Source organism: Manis javanica, chromosome 14, assembly GCF_040802235.1.
Source record: "Manis javanica isolate MJ-LG chromosome 14, MJ_LKY, whole genome shotgun sequence".
NCBI classification, from domain to species: Eukaryota; Metazoa; Chordata; class Mammalia; order Pholidota; family Manidae; genus Manis; species Manis javanica.
In genome coordinates this window covers 3,478,147-3,494,919 of record NC_133169.1, presented here as the reverse complement: position 1 = coordinate 3,494,919, position 16,773 = coordinate 3,478,147, and the positions used below count along the sequence as shown (strand labels likewise).

Genomic DNA, 16,773 nt, shown 5'->3' with positions numbered 1-16,773 from the left:
CGGAGCACATAGGGTGGTGTCTCACAAAGTAGGGCTCGACAAATGTTTATTACTGTATTCTATTAAATCCTAGCCCACTGATCACTCCTATTCTGTAATCCTGATCGTGAGGGGTGACCATGGGCAAATCATGGAACCCCTCTGTGGCTCAGTTCCTTCATCTATGATGGCACTCGTTACCATGCTTACATCATATAGAGATACAGGAAGAAAAAATGAATGCAATTATAATAATGCCTTGCCACTGGGTTTCAGAACCGGGCAAGTTCACTATGGATTCAATGAGACTGAAAAATGACAATGGAACATTCTTGGGGTGAAAGAGTTTATATTCAACTTTATTCCTACAGTGGCAGGTCAGTCACTAGAATCCTGTTCACTCAGAGCGAGTCTGCACGTAGCAAGCCAGTCTCTGCCTCTGGGCCTCTCTGACCCCACAGCCGCCTCAGTCTCTGTCCCTGGCACTGCCACCACTCCAGCCTCTGCTCTCCTGCAGCCGTGCAGCCATACCACTGTGTTGCCCAGAGCACTGGGTAGAGCTCTTTATAGAGTCAATAGCAAGTATTGCCCACACGTGTGTAGCAGGAACCTTCACTTTATCCACAAATAATATATCCTGGAACCATTTCAGATGTAGGGAGAAGTTACAAATATTGCACAGAGAGTCCCCGCATGTCCCTGGTGCCATTTCCCCTAAAGTTACCTCCCACAGCAGTGGTACAGCTATCAAAGCTGAGAAATTGGCATTGAATATTACTAGTTACACTTCACACTCCGTCTGGATTTCACCAGTCTTCCCCCAGTGCCCTTCCTCTGTTCCGGGATCTGACCCAGGGTACCACATCTGCATTTAGAATATTCTTTAAAATAATAACATAGCTAACATTTCAGGAGCTTCTCTGTATGCCAAGCAAGGATCTAAGTGCTTGTGTATTTCAACTCACGTAATTGTCACAATAACCCTGTGAGGTGGGTCTTATTACTATTATTATTTCCACCAGATAATGAAATTGAGACTTCAGAGGCTAACAGCCTGCTCACCATTATGCCGCAAGTCAGACCAGAGCCAAACCAGCTCTAACTCTAGACTGGTTTTCCCAAACACAAATCTACACGCTCTCTCAGGAATTTAAACTACCCGCAGTCTTGGCAAAAGAAATCTGAACTCCAGCTTTCCACAAAACTTCTCATCTAAGATCTTCTGGACCTTTCCACAAAAAATGGACTCGGACCTACTCTGACTGGCCCAGAGAAGACTTCTGGGAATGAGCAGAACAGATATGCAGGGGGCTCCACTAGTTTGGGGGAGATACAAGTAAACAAACAACTAGAGGACAGAGTGGTAGGTGAAGGGTAGGCCCCAGTCCCCAGGGGCACAAAGGGGGCACACCCCGTTGGCACAGGGAGTCCTGAATGGCTCTCCAGAGGAAGAGACATTAGGCTAGGTCTGGAAGTGTGAGATGGGATTAGCTCAGCACAGCGGCAGAGGGGGTGGGTGACAAGAAGACATTCTAAGCAACACGAACTGGCCACGCAAAAATGTGGAAATGGGAGAGCTCAGCCCTTGTCATTACAGCTGGAACACTGTCTATGGGAAGGAAAAGAAGAGAAAATGTTAGGGAAGTAAGGCCAGACCCCAAAGAGCCTTAGATATACCTGTGTTACCTCGGGGTTCTGATGGGCTGGGCTGCAGTACAGTTGAACCCCAAAGTTACATTGCTTCACACAACCAGACATTGCTGACTCGTGTAAAGGCTGATGTGGGTGAGGCACCGCTCGCCCATCCTGTAGCCACAGCAGCCAGAACATGAGCCCAGGAGGTCTGCTGCAGAAGCCAGCAGAGATGTAATAGGCACAAAGCTAAGTGCCTGGGCCTGGACAGGACACACGTCACTTGACTCACATTTCACACGGCCCAGCCTTATGGCAAGCAGATGGAGTACATGTGCCAGAAAGACAGAATGCTACGGGAAACAGTGCGCAGTGTCTCCCCCACCACAACATGGAATTTGGATGTTCCCTGTGGAACTTGAGGTACACTGAGAATCGCACGTCTAGTTTGTATTTGAGAAAGCCCACTCTGGCCGGAGGGTGGGGGAGGAAACAAGGAGATTAGCCCACCGCAGCTTTCTGGAGGAGGCGGGAGGTGACGGAGCAAGCCCACCGCCATGGGTGAATCTATGAGTTGGAGGTAGGGTTGACAGTGCCCTGGTGATGGGAGGGGGCAGGAGGGAGGAGAAGGCGGGAGAGGAACTGAGAGGGTGCCCACTTTTCAGGCCTCAGCCAGGTGGCCGGTGGCACCAGTCAGCAAAGCAGGAGAACCACAGTGGATACTGGATGTAAACATGGGCAAGCAGCAGAACTGGATAGGAAGGGGCACATGTGGAAGGCACAGGACAAGGACGGAAGGCTAAACCCTCATTCTCTTCAACGGAAAGTCAACAGCATCCAAAACTGGAAAATCAAATAGGAGTAAGATAAGCATATTCTTTAGAGATTTCAAGAGAATATCAAAAGTCAGCCAAAAGAGTTCCAAGTGTCTGCCCAACTCCTTAGATATACTGTGTGTGTGTGTGTGTGTATTTGATAAAAATGAGTCTTTTTCTTAAAAAAAGGAAAGACTGCCTAGCCTAGAGTGTTACTGCCTTGAAGAGTAACTCCCTTAACACAGACGGGTGCCCACCAAAACCCCCAAGGGCAGCATGCTGGCAAGGGGTGCTCCCTGTCCCTGCCGTGTGTCTTCATTCGCGCTGTGCCCCTGAGCTTGACTCCCAGAAAAATCGTAGAGCGCTTGCTAGTGGAGCCCACGCCTGCCTGGCTCCTGAGAAGTCACAGAATCTCACAGAGGAGGAGCGCCCCCGGCGGACGGGAAGGGTGAGAGTGCGGAGGTCTGACAAGGAGGCATGTGTTCAGGGAATGAGCGTAGCTCTGGGTGGCAGCCTGGAAGACAACCTGAAGGGACTCCAGGACGGAGACACAAGATCCATCAGGGAGCTAATGGAACTGCTTGCTGCAGTGTCTCGCAAATAGGCCCAAGAGCCACCTGCACCAGGGTCCTAAGGCTCACGCGGAGCTTCTTGGTCCTCAGGAAGCGTGGGGCAGGAAGGTGCATTATGATGTGTGCTCTGGGAGAATCTTAGCCACACTAAAATTTGAGAAACGCTGGTCGCGTGGGAGGAGACAAGTCCTGGAATGAAGTAGCCACAGTTCATAATGGAAGGCAGGGAACGGTCATCAGACCTAGGTTCTCATAGACTGACAGGGCCTCTGAGGCCCAGCGCTGACCCCATCGACAGGTCAGGAAAAGTGGCCCAGCTGCCTGCAAAGAAACGCCACCAGTTTCTTTGGGGGACCAGCGACTCCCAGCAGCTCCTGCCGACCACCTGCCTCATTCCTGCCTTGCTACAAGGACCCCCACTTCCCTCGATGTGGTGGGGAAAGCACTTCCTTCTAGTCTCAGCTTGTCCACTACATGTGTGGTCTTAAGAAGTCACTTCACTGCTTGGGTCTCCATTTCTCCAACCAAAAAATGGGGTGGTTAGACTCTATTACCTCAAAGGCTACCTCAGATCTAACCTCGTGAAAACAACTATGGATAAGACCCAGAATATAGGAGAAACTCCCACAAATCAAAAAGGAAAATATACAAGAACCTTAACAGAAAAATTCTCCAAGGATATGAACAAGCAGTTTATAAAGAAGAAACCAAAAAATTCACAAGCACATAAATAGGTGCTCACACTCATTAGGAATCAGCAAAATGCAGACTAAACAATAGACGCCACTGTATACAGTTCATACTGGCAGAAAACTGAAAGCTGATGAAGTCTCCCATTGGCAGGGATGTGGGGTGAGGGGGGCCCTCAGGCACCGCTGGAGGGAGCAGAGTCGGTACTGCTGCCCGGAGAGAGCAGTCGGCTACTTAGACCAAGTAAGTGTGCGCCTGCGTTATGACACAGCCAGTCCCCTCCCTCCTGGTGTGTCCCCCACAGAAGTGATCACACAGTCCTAACAGAACCACGTGAGGATATCGCTGCAGTACTGTCCCTAGTGGCAAGAAGTCGGGAGAAACAGTAGGTAAAACTTATAGAGTGCTCAGAATAGCCACAAGCCACTGACCAGACGTACACATACCACTGCGGCTGGATCTTCAAAACAATGCTGAGAGAAGGATGGGGAACATAATGAGAAGCTGTATAACCCTCAAAACCCCGACACCACACAGGGGACCGAAGTCCTTACACACACCCCATGCCCATCCCCCACCCCCTAGACCTGACACCCTCTTACCCCACTGTCCCCTTGCTCACGCTGCCGGGCCTCACTGGCCGCCCCGCTGTTTCTCACATGTGCCCAGCACTGGTGCTGCAAACAGCCTTTGCACTGGCTGTTCCCTCTGCCTGGAATTATGAGCCTCAAAATTCTCTCCACACACACACACAAACACACGGTCCCCGTTGCCCTGCTGTATTGTTGCCTTGGACAATAATCAAATGTAATAAATAAGAAAACTTATTTAGTCTGAAAGGTAATAATAGTCTGAAAGGTAGTACTATCTCCCCACCCCACCTTCTAGAATATGAGCTCCCTGAGGGCAAGAATTGCACCCGTTTTGTTCACTGATGCCTCCCAAGGCCTAGAACAAAGCCTACCAATAGAGGCACTTAATAAAATTGTGTTGACTTGAGGAATGATTACAACACCATACCACTCACACATTTTAAACGCTTTTGTGAACACATTAACTGGGTGTCACTGAAGGAATGGTGAGCGGAATGCAGGTGGTACATAAAATGGGAGGAGCCTAGCACGGGGATGGCGACAGGAGCCTCACACAGGAGCACGGAGTCCCTGAGACCAGCCAAGGGAAGTTGACAGCGTGCGCGTCTGCTCAGCCTCCCCTCCCCCGGCCCGTCCAGCCCATCTGCCGGTGCCCCCGTCCTGCCAGGGCTCTGCCTGATCACGCAGCAGAGCGCAGGCTGCAGGAAGGACTCGCTGCTCCGTCCCCACAGCTGTCGCCTCTCAGATGCCAAGGTCACAAGAGAGCTGAGAACCCCTAATGGGTGACACATGTGATGCCCCCCAGCCCCTCTCTTTCCTCAGCACAGGGCCCACCTGGGGAAGAGAGGGCCACTCCTCACAGAGCAGGGCCATGGATCACTAGTGAGCCGCCATCACTAAGCCCTTCCACGGCTCCGAAGGCTCTTCCGGCCCCACTAATGCCCAAGAACCCTAAGCTTCAGAGCACAGCAGCTGCCCTCCTTACCGGGCTGGTACCTGGCAGAACCGAGATGGCCAGCACCCAGGCCCTCCCAGTGCCGTGCCCTGTTTTCTCTACCGACTCTCTCTCCCTCTCTGTACAAAGAAGGCTTCCGTGTTAGGCAAAATAACAAAACTAACTTTTCCCGAATTTCATTTTGCATGACTCTGCCATCAGCTCTTTCCTGTTACTACTTACTCTTTGCCTTTAGGATTCAAATTTAAAATCCGCAGACTTGATACAGGCTGCCTACAAGCTAATGTTAGAAAATAAAGCCAAACAAATCAGCTATTACTTTTAAGACTTTAAAAAGACGTTTTTAAACCTTAAGACTTTAAGTGGCTTACCGGCTCTTTGCAAACAGCCAGACGGTTGAGACAGTACCCTGGCAAAATCAGCTCTGGCAGTCACGGTTTTGTAGAGCTAAGGGGCGCGGGGATCTGCTGGGAATATGGGGCAAGCTGAAGTCAATGCTAAGCATCCGACAAGGATCAGCTTAGGAGAGGGTGCGGGCTCATTGATTTCTTAAGCTGGCCAATTATTTAGGCCAAGAGATTAACATTTAAGAACAGTACAGACCAGTAGATGACTTGGGGTCTACTTGGACGTCAATCCCTGTAATCATTTAAATACTGTGGCTCATTCCCCATCAGCAAAGTGGATCAGAACTGGCCTGATCCTTTGATCTGGTCTCCCCCAGAAGTAGCCCACGGCTGGTAATTCTTCTTTACCACTCCCCATCCCCAGCTTGACCAGTGCAACACCCAGTAGGAGCTCCACAAAGCTCCCTAAACTGCAGTCTTACCGAAGCCCCCGCTGCTGCACTTCACAGCAAGGCACTGAGACCTTGCAAGTCTCCTACTGGGAAGCTTCTCAGCGATTACCAGGTTCCAGTGGAAATATTCTTGGGTTGATCTAGACTTAACCCCTCATCCCCACCCAAAAAAACAAGTAAAAAGATGAAAATGGTAACTTCAGGTAGAGAAGAGACAATTAGCACCCCACGTGCAGGAACCTCCCTTTTAGATGGGACTCAGAAGACTAGTGTTACTTGATACCTACCAGCTGCATGCATGACCTTAAACAAGTCATTTCATCTCTCTAGGCTTCAATTCCTTCATTAACAAAAATAAAGAGTTCTGATATCCCTTCCACCTCTAAATGTTTGGTGTGATTATGGGGTTTAGTCCAAAAGAGTTCTGCAAGCAAGATTTCTCTAAACCTTACAAAGGGCTTTTGCACCTTTTTATTTAAGAGGAAGGAGGGGAGGGAGGGAAGGAGGAGAAAATAAAGAAAAGAAGAAAAGACAAGACTGGAGAATGAGAACCCTGCAGCCCAGGCAAAGAGACACATAAGCAAACAATAACATTACAAGACACGGTACACACACGTGAAGATTTGCATCAGCTGTTTTAGATCACAGAAAACACCTCTCAGCTGGGAGAGGCTGGGTCTGCATTAGCGAAGTAGAAACATCAGAGCTGGGATTTCAGGGATAGACGTCAGGGTAAGAACATTCCAGACAGAGGGATGGATGAGCAAAGTCCCCAAGGTAGATGAGGGCATGGCCCATTCAAGGATCTGAAAAGGAACAACATTGTAGCCACAATACAGATGATAAGAAAAGTGAAGCAAAACAAATGGGAGAGGCAGAAAAAAAAATCGAGATCACGCAGGACCCTGAGGGCCATCCTGGGGACTTTGGTCTTTATGCTAAAAACTATGGAAAGTCATTAAAGAGTTTTAAGCCATTGGCAGGTATGATCAAGTTTGAATTTTTTGAAAAGGGACTCTGGCTGTAGCTGTGATGCAGAAAACAAATTAGAATGTGAAATAAAGACTAAGGGAGATAGCTGGGGGATATCACAAGAGTCCAGGCGAAAGAGGATCATGTTTTGGTGGTGGCGGTGGGGACAGAGGAAGTAGCTGGTCAGAGAGGCCCTTAGGAGGTAAAAGCAGGGGACCCTGCAAATGGATTGGATACGAGGTGAGGGAGAAGGATGGCAAGGATAAATTCCAGCGTCTGATGTTACAACTGGCTGGGTGGTCTGGTCCTAGAGGGACACTTAGAGCAACCAGAGTTGGGTTTTATGTTAAAATGCATATGACATCACAGAGATGTCAGGTGGGCAGCTGGTGGTGTGGGTCTGGGGCTCTAAGGCACCCGAGCTGGGAATGTTGCAATAAGATTCCTCAGGGTAGTCAGCAGAGCCACAGGTGACCTCTCTGTGTATGAGAGCACCCAGAGAAAATAGCCCAGAAGGAGCAGAGAGAGGGGCCCAGAAAAGCTCACACTTCAAGTACAGAAGGGTGAAGCTCCACGTGGCTGAGAAGACCAAGAGGGAGGAAGAAAAACAGGAAAATCTCTTCTCAGACACTGACAAACTGCCTTTCACCAGCTCTGCTTTTAAAAGGAAAACTGAAAAAAAGCAGACAGACTGCCACAGTGTAAGGGAAAGATAAAAATGAAGTCCAAATATTCCACATATGTAACACTTAATCCTTAGATTACCAAGAGTGGCCTCTATCAAAATTCTTACTTGTTAAGGTAGATTTTTTTTTGTTGTTTTTTTTTCATGAAGCCCATACTACACTTCCATTTAGGTAGAGTATACTTCCCCTCCCAGGTGACTCTGGGCTTACCTATATGATAATGGATATGAACAAGTATGATCGACACCATGTCCAAATGGAAACTTCAGGTATGTTTGTATGGCCTGCCTCCAGCTCTCCTGAGCTTCTGCCGTCTGCCATGAGAATAGCACGCTTCTTCAATCAGGATCCTGAAACGAGAAGCCACAAACAGCAAACCTCAACCCAGTGAAACCAAGTAAAGGCACACAATTCATTCAGCCCACCCGTGACAATGAGCAAGAAATAAATGCACGTGATTCTTAACCACTGAGCTTTGGGACTATTTGTTACTGCAACAAAAGCTGACTGATACACTCTGTCCACAGTGAGATTTCTTTAAAACAAAATCTAGTCACACTCCAGTAGAAAGAAACAATGGTACTCTTTGTCTAGAACATATTATACACCTGGCACTAAGAAGCTATTTACAGACAGTGTCTCATTTTAATCTTCATGACAGTTCTTTGTACCACTTTGCATGAACAAACCGAGACACAGATAAGTCGAATACATTTTCCGGGACCCCCAGACTAGTAAGTAGTGGACACGGAACAAAAATTCATCTGATTCCAAAGCCACACTGCAGTATTAAAGGACTGGCTAGAAGTCAGATGTCGCTCTTCTGCCTGGGAAGCAGGCACAAACTGACCAACCATTGGGGTGGGCTCAGGGCAGGCTCCACTCGCACACGCGGGCATCACGCCGCCACCGCACAAGCCCAGAGGAAGCAGGAGGAGGCCGGCACAGCCCCGGATCTGACACCTCCCACTGCCACAGCTCCACTTCTCTCTTGCCAGCGTCACCACACTTGAGAAAACGGAAACTGTAGGTGCAATTTAATGCTCAAGCCAAGTCACACTAAAAATCTGAAACAAAGGTTACCTTTTACTTCAATTTCTACAGCCAAGAAAACCAGCTGACGTTTTGCAATGGCTCAAGGTCACCCCTGAGGAGTTCAGCTTGGTTTGCAACCTCTGGGAATGGGAATCACATGTCCCTGCTGAACCCTGAGGCAGAATCAAACCTTTAACATGTTAGGTAAGAAAGGTGAGCGCGATACATTAATCACCTACCATTGTCCACTTGTCCATTGAGGAGTTATGTGCTCTGCCCAGAATTTATTGCTGTTGCTGTTTTTTTGCCCAGAATTTATTGTTGTTTTGTAGATGCCCAGATGAGACTGGGTGGAGGTGTGCGAGTGCCGAGGTGAAGCACAGAGGTGGAAGCTTTGATGTCAGACGAGTCTGGGTTTAAATCTTGCTCTGCCTCTGAGTAGCTCTGTGACCTTGACGACTTCACTTTGCCTCTTGAACATCAGTTTCCTTGGTGCAATATGGGGGTGCAAATAGCTAATTCAATGAGTTGTCTGCGAATCAAGTGAGATGGAATGTTCACCTCTCCATGCAGGTCACCGGCCTCTGCCTTGAGCTGCAGAGAGATTCGGTGGTCAGGTGCCTGGCCTGGGAGCAATGGCTCCCCTCCGTGCTCCTTCCCCCTTTAATGGCACACATGGCCCCCTGTAATCGTCAGCACCACCGCAGGCCCCAGCAGAGTCTGACACCCAATAGTGAACACCAATCTACCCCGACATTTTTCTAAGTCCTTTCTATACATTACCCCTAACTTACACCTCGAAGCTGAATATATCATGCTTATTTCAGAGGGCAGCACAAAGGGAGGTAAAGCGGCTTGCTGCAGCTAGAGTTGGTCCTCCTGACCCTCAGGCCAGTGCCTGCCCCTCACTACACTGCCGCAGCACACTGTGCATCCTTCTCCATTGTTCTCAGTGGCACTCCAAGGGAAGAGAAACGAATTCCCCTAGCAGAACCACACAAACACTCAAAAAAGTTAATTGTAAGACTTGCATGCCAGCATCACTGCTGAGAGAAACTGAGGGAGATCTAGATAAGTGAGACTCCATATTCATAGGCTGGAGGGCTCAGTGTTGTTGAGGTGGCACCTGTCCTCCAAATTGATCTATAAGATCAGAACACACACAAAAAAAACCCAACAGGCTTTTTTTCAGAAATTGACAAGCTGATACTAATATTTACAGAGAAATGCCAAGAATCCAGAACAGCCACAACAATTTGGAAGAAGAACAGCAAAGTTGGAGGACTTATACTTCCTAATGGCAAACTTACCAGTAAGCTGTAGAAATCAAGACAGTGTGGTACAGACCATAAAGAAAAACACATAAATCAATGGGACAAAACTGAGAGACCAGAAATGATCCCTTATATTTATGGTCAACTGATTTTCAACAAAGGTGCTAAAACAACTCAAAAGGGAGAGGATAATCTTTTCAAGAAATGGTAAAAATTGGATATCCATATCCAAAAAGATTTAGATGCATACACACAACATACCTAAAAATCAGCTCAAAATTAGTCAAATGCCTAAATATAAGAGCTAAACCTATAAAAGATTTAGGAGAAAATCCAAAACTCCTAAAATCTGTGAGAAAACCTTCCTAACTTTGACTGGGCAAAGAGTTCTTAGATAAGACACAAAAAGCACAACTCAAAAAAGAAAAACTTGTAAAGTGGACTTCCATCAAAATTAGACACTTTTTGAGCTCCAAAAGACCCCAGTAGGAAAGTGAATAGACAAGCCATAGAATTGGAGAAGATATGTGGACATCACCTTTCCATAAGGAACTTGTATCTTGAATATATAAAGAACTCTTCAAACCAAATAAGAAAACCAATTTAAAAATGGGCAAAAGATTTGAAGAGACATTTAGCCAAAAAAAAATATATGAGTGGCAAATAAGCACTTGAAAAGATGCTCCACATCATTAATCATTAGGGAAATGCAAATTAAAACTCCAATGAAATACCACATCACACCCACTAAAACCAAAGTAACAGATAATAACAAGCAGTGGTGAAGAAGTAGAAAAATTGAAACCTTCAAGAATTTCTGGTGAAAGTATAAAATGGTACAGACACTTTAAAAAGCAACTCATATTTTGTAAAGCGCTAAACATATATTTACCATACAAACCCAAGTCCACTTGAAGAGAAATGACAGCATATGTCCACACAAAAACTTGTACATGAATGAGCATAGTGGCATTATTCATAATAGCCAAAAAGTGGGAACAGTCCAAATGTCCATCAGCCTAAGAATGAATAAATAAAATGTAGCATATCCACACAATGTCATACCATTAGCAATAAAAAGGAAAAAATGCTGATACATGTTACCGCTTAGATGAACCTCAGAAATATTATGCTAAATGAAAAAATCCAGAAACAAAAGACTATACAGTGTATGACTCCATTTATATAAAATGCCCAGAAAAGGCAAAACTATAGAGATAGAACACAAATTTGTGGTTGCCCGGATTTGAGCTGGGAGCAGGAACTGGCTGCAAATAGGCATGAAAAGATCTTTTGGGGTGACAGAAATATTCTTAAACTGGATTGTAGTATGGTTGTACAGCCTTGTAAATTTACTAAAATTCATTGAATTGTACACTGAAACAGATGAAGTTTATGGAATGTAAATTCTACTTCCATGAATCTGTTTCTTAAAAGCCTTAATTGATTCCTCTGCAAAATATCTCAGACAAGGTGGAGGAGGATGCTGGGTGAGTCGGCTCCAAGCCTTCCTCTTTTCTCGTCTCTGGGAAGGACCTCTGAGTCCCTTTCTTTCAACACCAAGAGCTATTTCCTCTGGAGCTCTTAGGGTTATGGCCAGCTCCCCTACCTTCGTGACTCTTGACAGCCCCCCAAGATTCAGGCCTCCGATAGCACAGCTCACCTTGCAGAAATACTGTAAGAGTTATAAACACTTCAGGTCCTCAGGGAGGCCGGTCAGTTCTCTGCTCTGGCACCAGTGACCCAGGACAAGGAAAACGCTATTCCTAGGCACACTGAGTGTCCGTGAGCAGCCTGGCTGGAAGGCATTCTCAGATAATGAACTGTCTCTTTCATTGCATGGTTTGGACCCTTAAGATACCCACACTCTCTTAAAAGCTCATTTCTGCAAGCTAATTGCAGCAAACACCCCAGAAATGAATGTGTGTTGTTCAAAGTAAAGCCCATTTACCAGATGGAGGAGCTGGGGAACCTGATTTTAGAGCAATGCAACTTCTTACCCTGGACTTCATAATAAAATCACCTGGTAAGCTTTTAAAAGATACCATACCTGGTGCCCCCCAGAAATGTTGGCTTAATGTGGCCTGGGCATCAGTCATTTTTTTAAAGCTCCCAAGTGATTCTACTGTGCATCCAGGGCTGAGAAGTGCCAGCTTTAGAAGGGGGTATCAGGACAAGGTCTTCCACCACTAACTCACTTGAGCCTTGAAATGCCCTTCTCCCTGAACAAGGACCTTCTCTCCACTAGAAACAGCACCAACTGGACAAAGCCAGCTGAATGCTGGGCCCCAAGATCTTGTCATTGGGGTGTAGATGCTGCCAGTTCATCTCAGTTTATCCCAAATGGGTTCACGTTCAGTGTAGTAATCAGTACATCTTTGATCATAACACCCAAAACAAGAGCTAATGCTAAAAACATAACTGGTAGTGCAAAGGCGAAAAGAAAAAGATAGTCTTTATTATCAGTTTTCAGGGACTCTTCTCTATACCAGGGACCAAGAATAAAGCCAGCTAGGACCTAGTACAATAGTAACATGATAAAGGCAATCAAGCATCAATCTCAGACATGAGTCATCACGAGCATTTAGAGCAGAGGTCACTGCTGGTTTGAGGGGACAAAAGACCTGTGGATGAAGCAGAGTTCTAGCTGGGCCTTGCAAGATTGACAGAATTTGAATCAGGGAAGTGGAGGAGGGCAAGAAAGATCATGACCAATAACGCTTACAGTAGTATTCACCGTGAAGCAGGCACCCTCACTTCAAGCATCATTTCATTTAAACCTCAAACCACCTTACAGTCCTCGTTCTATACATAAGGAAATGGGGGCTTAGAGACGTTAAAAAATGTACCCTAGCTCACAGTCGGCAGGCAGGATTTGAACCCATTAACCTGACTCCAGGATCCAGGTCCCCAGGCCAAGGCAGAGAGACAGAAAGGGATCCATCACTTGTGTGATGTCGTGCAAGGACTCCAGTATGCCAAGAAGGCCGGGCCTCGTCGCCAGGGCCCCGGAGAGGAGACCGCCCGACTGGGACGAGGTCAGATCGTCCACGTGGCTCTGACGTGCCGTGACCGGGAAGGGGGAACCCCAAACAGTAAGCTAGCTACTGGGAGAGCGGGGTAACAAGCAAACTGAAACGGGATTTCCTTTTTTAGAAAGAGCAAGGTAAGAAAAGCGCCTGAATAGGCGAGCATGACTAGGAAGCACGGCTGGGGATTCCCAGGGGGGACGTTTCACCAGAGGCTGTAGACTTGCCGAGAGCTGCGGCCGGAAAGGACGCACTGAGCATGAACCTGTGTCTGTGTTCTGCGGTCAAGGGCGCTCGAGATTCCGAGCTTCCGGGAGGGCAGAAGAGCCGGCAAGGCAGACACTATGGGTGCAGGTAACTGGGGGTTCCCCGAGAGACGGGGACAGGACCGGGGGGTGGGGTGGGGGAGGGAGACCCAAATTCGTGTAAGAAATGCGTTAGGGTGACGTCAGGGCGGGGCTCCCAGGCCGCCTGCCTCAGTCACCCGCGGAGCTCTGGAATGAGGCCGACTCTGACCTGGGGCCTGCGGACGGAGCCTGCGGCATCGAGTCTGAGAACCACTCTCTGGCGTTGCCTGTGGTCAGCCCGGGCTCGCTCCTGCACCGGCCTCCTCCCCTCCAGGCGCCACACTGCACAGGGGGGTCTTAGGCTCGGGATGGTGGCCCCGAGGCAGCGCGAAGACCTGAGCCATCAGACAGAGACGGCACGGTCCTCACAGCAACGCCCGGGCTGTGGAATGAGGCGGATTCAGGGGCGAATCCCGGTTCCACTTTTTCCTGGATGTGAGATTTTAGGCAAATTGCTTAAACCCATGGACTGTTATTGCTCGTAGTAAAATCTCACAACACTGTAGGGAGGGATGCTCAGGCAGGACCCGCGAGCTTCTCACCTCTGCCTTTCATTTGCTAACTTCCAAGACTGGACATCTTAGACGGATTCTAACCCTAGTCAGACATCAAAAACGGACTGTCTCTCCTGGCTTCAACCACGTGGAGAAAATGCCCTTAAGCATTTCATGTTTGATCTTCCTCACTCCTCAGAACCTTCTCCTGACATCCATGGCCTCTAAGCTTTGGCACATGTATTTCTGGCTGAAATACACACACACACAGCTCCAACCCTCTTCTTTCCTATAAATGCATTCTCACCCTTCTACGCCCTGCTTAAGCATCACTTCTATTCTAAACCTTCCCCGGCCCCAAGTGCCCGCCCACCCCGCCCACCCCCACTGCCCCCGCCGCTCACAGAGGCTGAACCAGCTCCGCAAGTCTGACGTCGCCGCGTTATGACAGCTGACTCCTGGTCTCCCTAACAGGCAATGGGGTCCCCAAGGAAAAATACTTATTCATCCTTATAAGCCAAGCACTTAATATCATACTTAATATGTAGCAAGTACTCGATAATTGTTGACTTAACATAATATTCCATAAGAAAAATGAGATTATGAAACTGATTTTTTAAAGTGTTACAGCTTACTCTTACCATTGTTTTCGAAAGCCAGTTTAACTCAGGAAAAAAACACAATCTCACTGTTTGTTGGTTTTTTAAAAATCTGCATCAGAGTTACTCAGCTTGGTCCCCCCACCTTATTCGTTAGATTTGGCTCTGAATTAGAGCATCTACTCTCACAGAAGGAGGACTTGGCACCCTCGACGGTATAAGACCATCTCTGACTTCGGAGGCAATTCAGGTCCGTGCAAGAAGCACCCCCCCAAGGATGGAGCCCTGAGCTGGGCCCTGGAAGTTCACCAGAAGAGCTCTCCCCGAGCCACAGCGTTCCTGGTGGGGCTCCCAGGGTGCCCATCCCTGGGCTGGCTGGCAGGCTCCTCCCAGACCCCCGCTTGGCGGCTTCTTATCACAGTTCTGATGGAAGGAGCAAGAGCCGCACTCCTGCCAGGGCGCCGTCCAAGCTTGCCTTGCCGTCCCAGCCCCAAACTGCCCCCTTTATGAATCACTGTCCAGGCCCCTTTCCTGCCATTTCCCAGGCCTGAGTTTACCTTTTCAATCAAACCATTTACAGTCCTTTTTCAAAACAGCTACCATTTATTGGGTGGATCTATGTATCCAGCACCCCGTTTGAGGCCTTAGGATTTGAAAGTCTCCTCTGTAGGTCTTACACTATGATTTGAGATCCTGACAACACCATGATACAGGTACTCAAAGATCCTCATTTTACACAATTAACATAATAAGTGGTGGAGCTAAATGTGACCTCCATGGAAATTATGGAGGTCAAAGGGTAGAAAATACCCCCAAAGGCCAGAGAAAGCCAAAGAGACCCGTGCAGGGGAAGCAGGATAGAAGGCTCGGCCATGGAAACGCCACACTCAGGTTGAATTTCACAAGCAGGACAGACAGGTACCACCAAACCGAAGGTGTCCCAGCTCTGGCGTCCGGTTCTCCAGTCTGGTTCTACCTATGAGTCAAGGGAAGACCTGGGAATGTCACAGTCACCAAACAGGAAGATATTTCCAAGGGACCCAGGATGCCAACCCCAAGATGACACCTTTTCCTTTTCCCTTAATAGCTACCCACCATCAAGGCACATTCTAGATGCTGCCTCGCAGAGGGTGACTACAGTTAACAGCCCAAGAACAACTGGACTGGACGGTGAGATGCTCCAGAGGACTGTAGATTTTTCCCCAAGTAGGAACATTTTGTCCTTCAGAGCATATCTCAAGAATCAAGTATCTACCTGAGCCTTCTCCTGCAGACACTGACACTACTCAAAGCTAACTCTTCTCAAACTTATGTGAGGGGACCTCACCATCCAGCTGAGAGATCAGGGCACACTAGGAAGCCCCCCAATATAAAGGGGTGATTAAGAAGGAAGTATGTAGAGATTACACAGATCCGAACCATACTGTCAGCTCCCCATCCATCCATTCAGGATTGAAAACTAAACAAAAAGCCTATATATAAAAAAACACCCATGTGACCAGCAAAAATGAAGAACAGAAAAACAGTTAAGAAATAGAACTTATTTTCAAAAACTATCAAAACACACATACAAAAATAAAAACAGAAATATAAATAGAAGATGTTAATTGCCCTGAAAGGGCCACAGATAAAGTGCCATACTCAGGTGAATTCAACGAAGGCTGAAATTATTCTTTGTGGAAGAATTCAAGAAAAGCTTTATGGAGAAAATAGCATTTCACATGACCTTTGAAGAATGGGCAGGATTTGGACCTAAAAGATGAAAGGAAAGTGCATCTAGTTGGGAAGACCAGTCCAAGCAATGATCCGAGGCAGCAAACACACGAAAAAAAGTTTTCAGTCTGGCTAGAAAATAGGATGCAAGACACATAATGTGGAGGGGGCCGGGGGAGAGAAGTTGGAAAAATAAGCTACAACTATTTCAGACAACCTTCAGCAATAATTTGGAATTTATAAGAAATAATGAAGACCCACTAATGGTTTCTGAGCCCAGGATTGGCAGGGTAAGGCTTCAGAAGAATTAATGGACACGGTAGATTTTTGGAGAATGCTGCCGGGAGCAAGAAGACAAATCAAGATAGAAATACAATGGTGTAGGTAAGTAAAGCGAAGAATCGGGGCCCTGGAGAGGGCATGAAGACGAAGCCGCAGAGAAGAGGAACGCTGCTCGGTTAAGGTCTACAGGCTTGGTCACTGGCAGTCGTGCGATAAGGACATCAGAGGTCATCCCAAAGCATGTCTTCTGGATGCCCGAGGTGGTGGTAATAGTATCAACAGAAACAGACCCCAGAAGGTGACAAAG

General features: G+C 47.5%; 1 protein-coding gene across 8 annotated transcripts in view; it reads right to left on the bottom strand.

The window, feature by feature from the left end:
• Positions 1-16,773, bottom strand: part of RXRG (retinoid X receptor gamma) — a 142,649-nt gene that overhangs the window by 118,451 nt on the left and 7,425 nt on the right. For 4 of the 8 annotated variants that reach the window (XM_073221190.1, XM_073221191.1, XM_037023928.2 and 1 more), the window contains exons 2-3: positions 8,968-9,322; positions 7,904-8,043 (exon numbers count right to left, since the gene is read on the bottom strand). The gene's annotated coding sequence lies outside the window, so the exon portion shown is untranslated. Of the gene's footprint in view, positions 1-5,607; positions 5,704-7,903; positions 8,044-8,967; positions 9,323-13,920; positions 13,938-16,773 lie in introns of those variants that run through there. The other 4 variants (XM_073221193.1, XM_073221192.1, XM_073221196.1 and 1 more) reach the window with 4 other exon arrangements.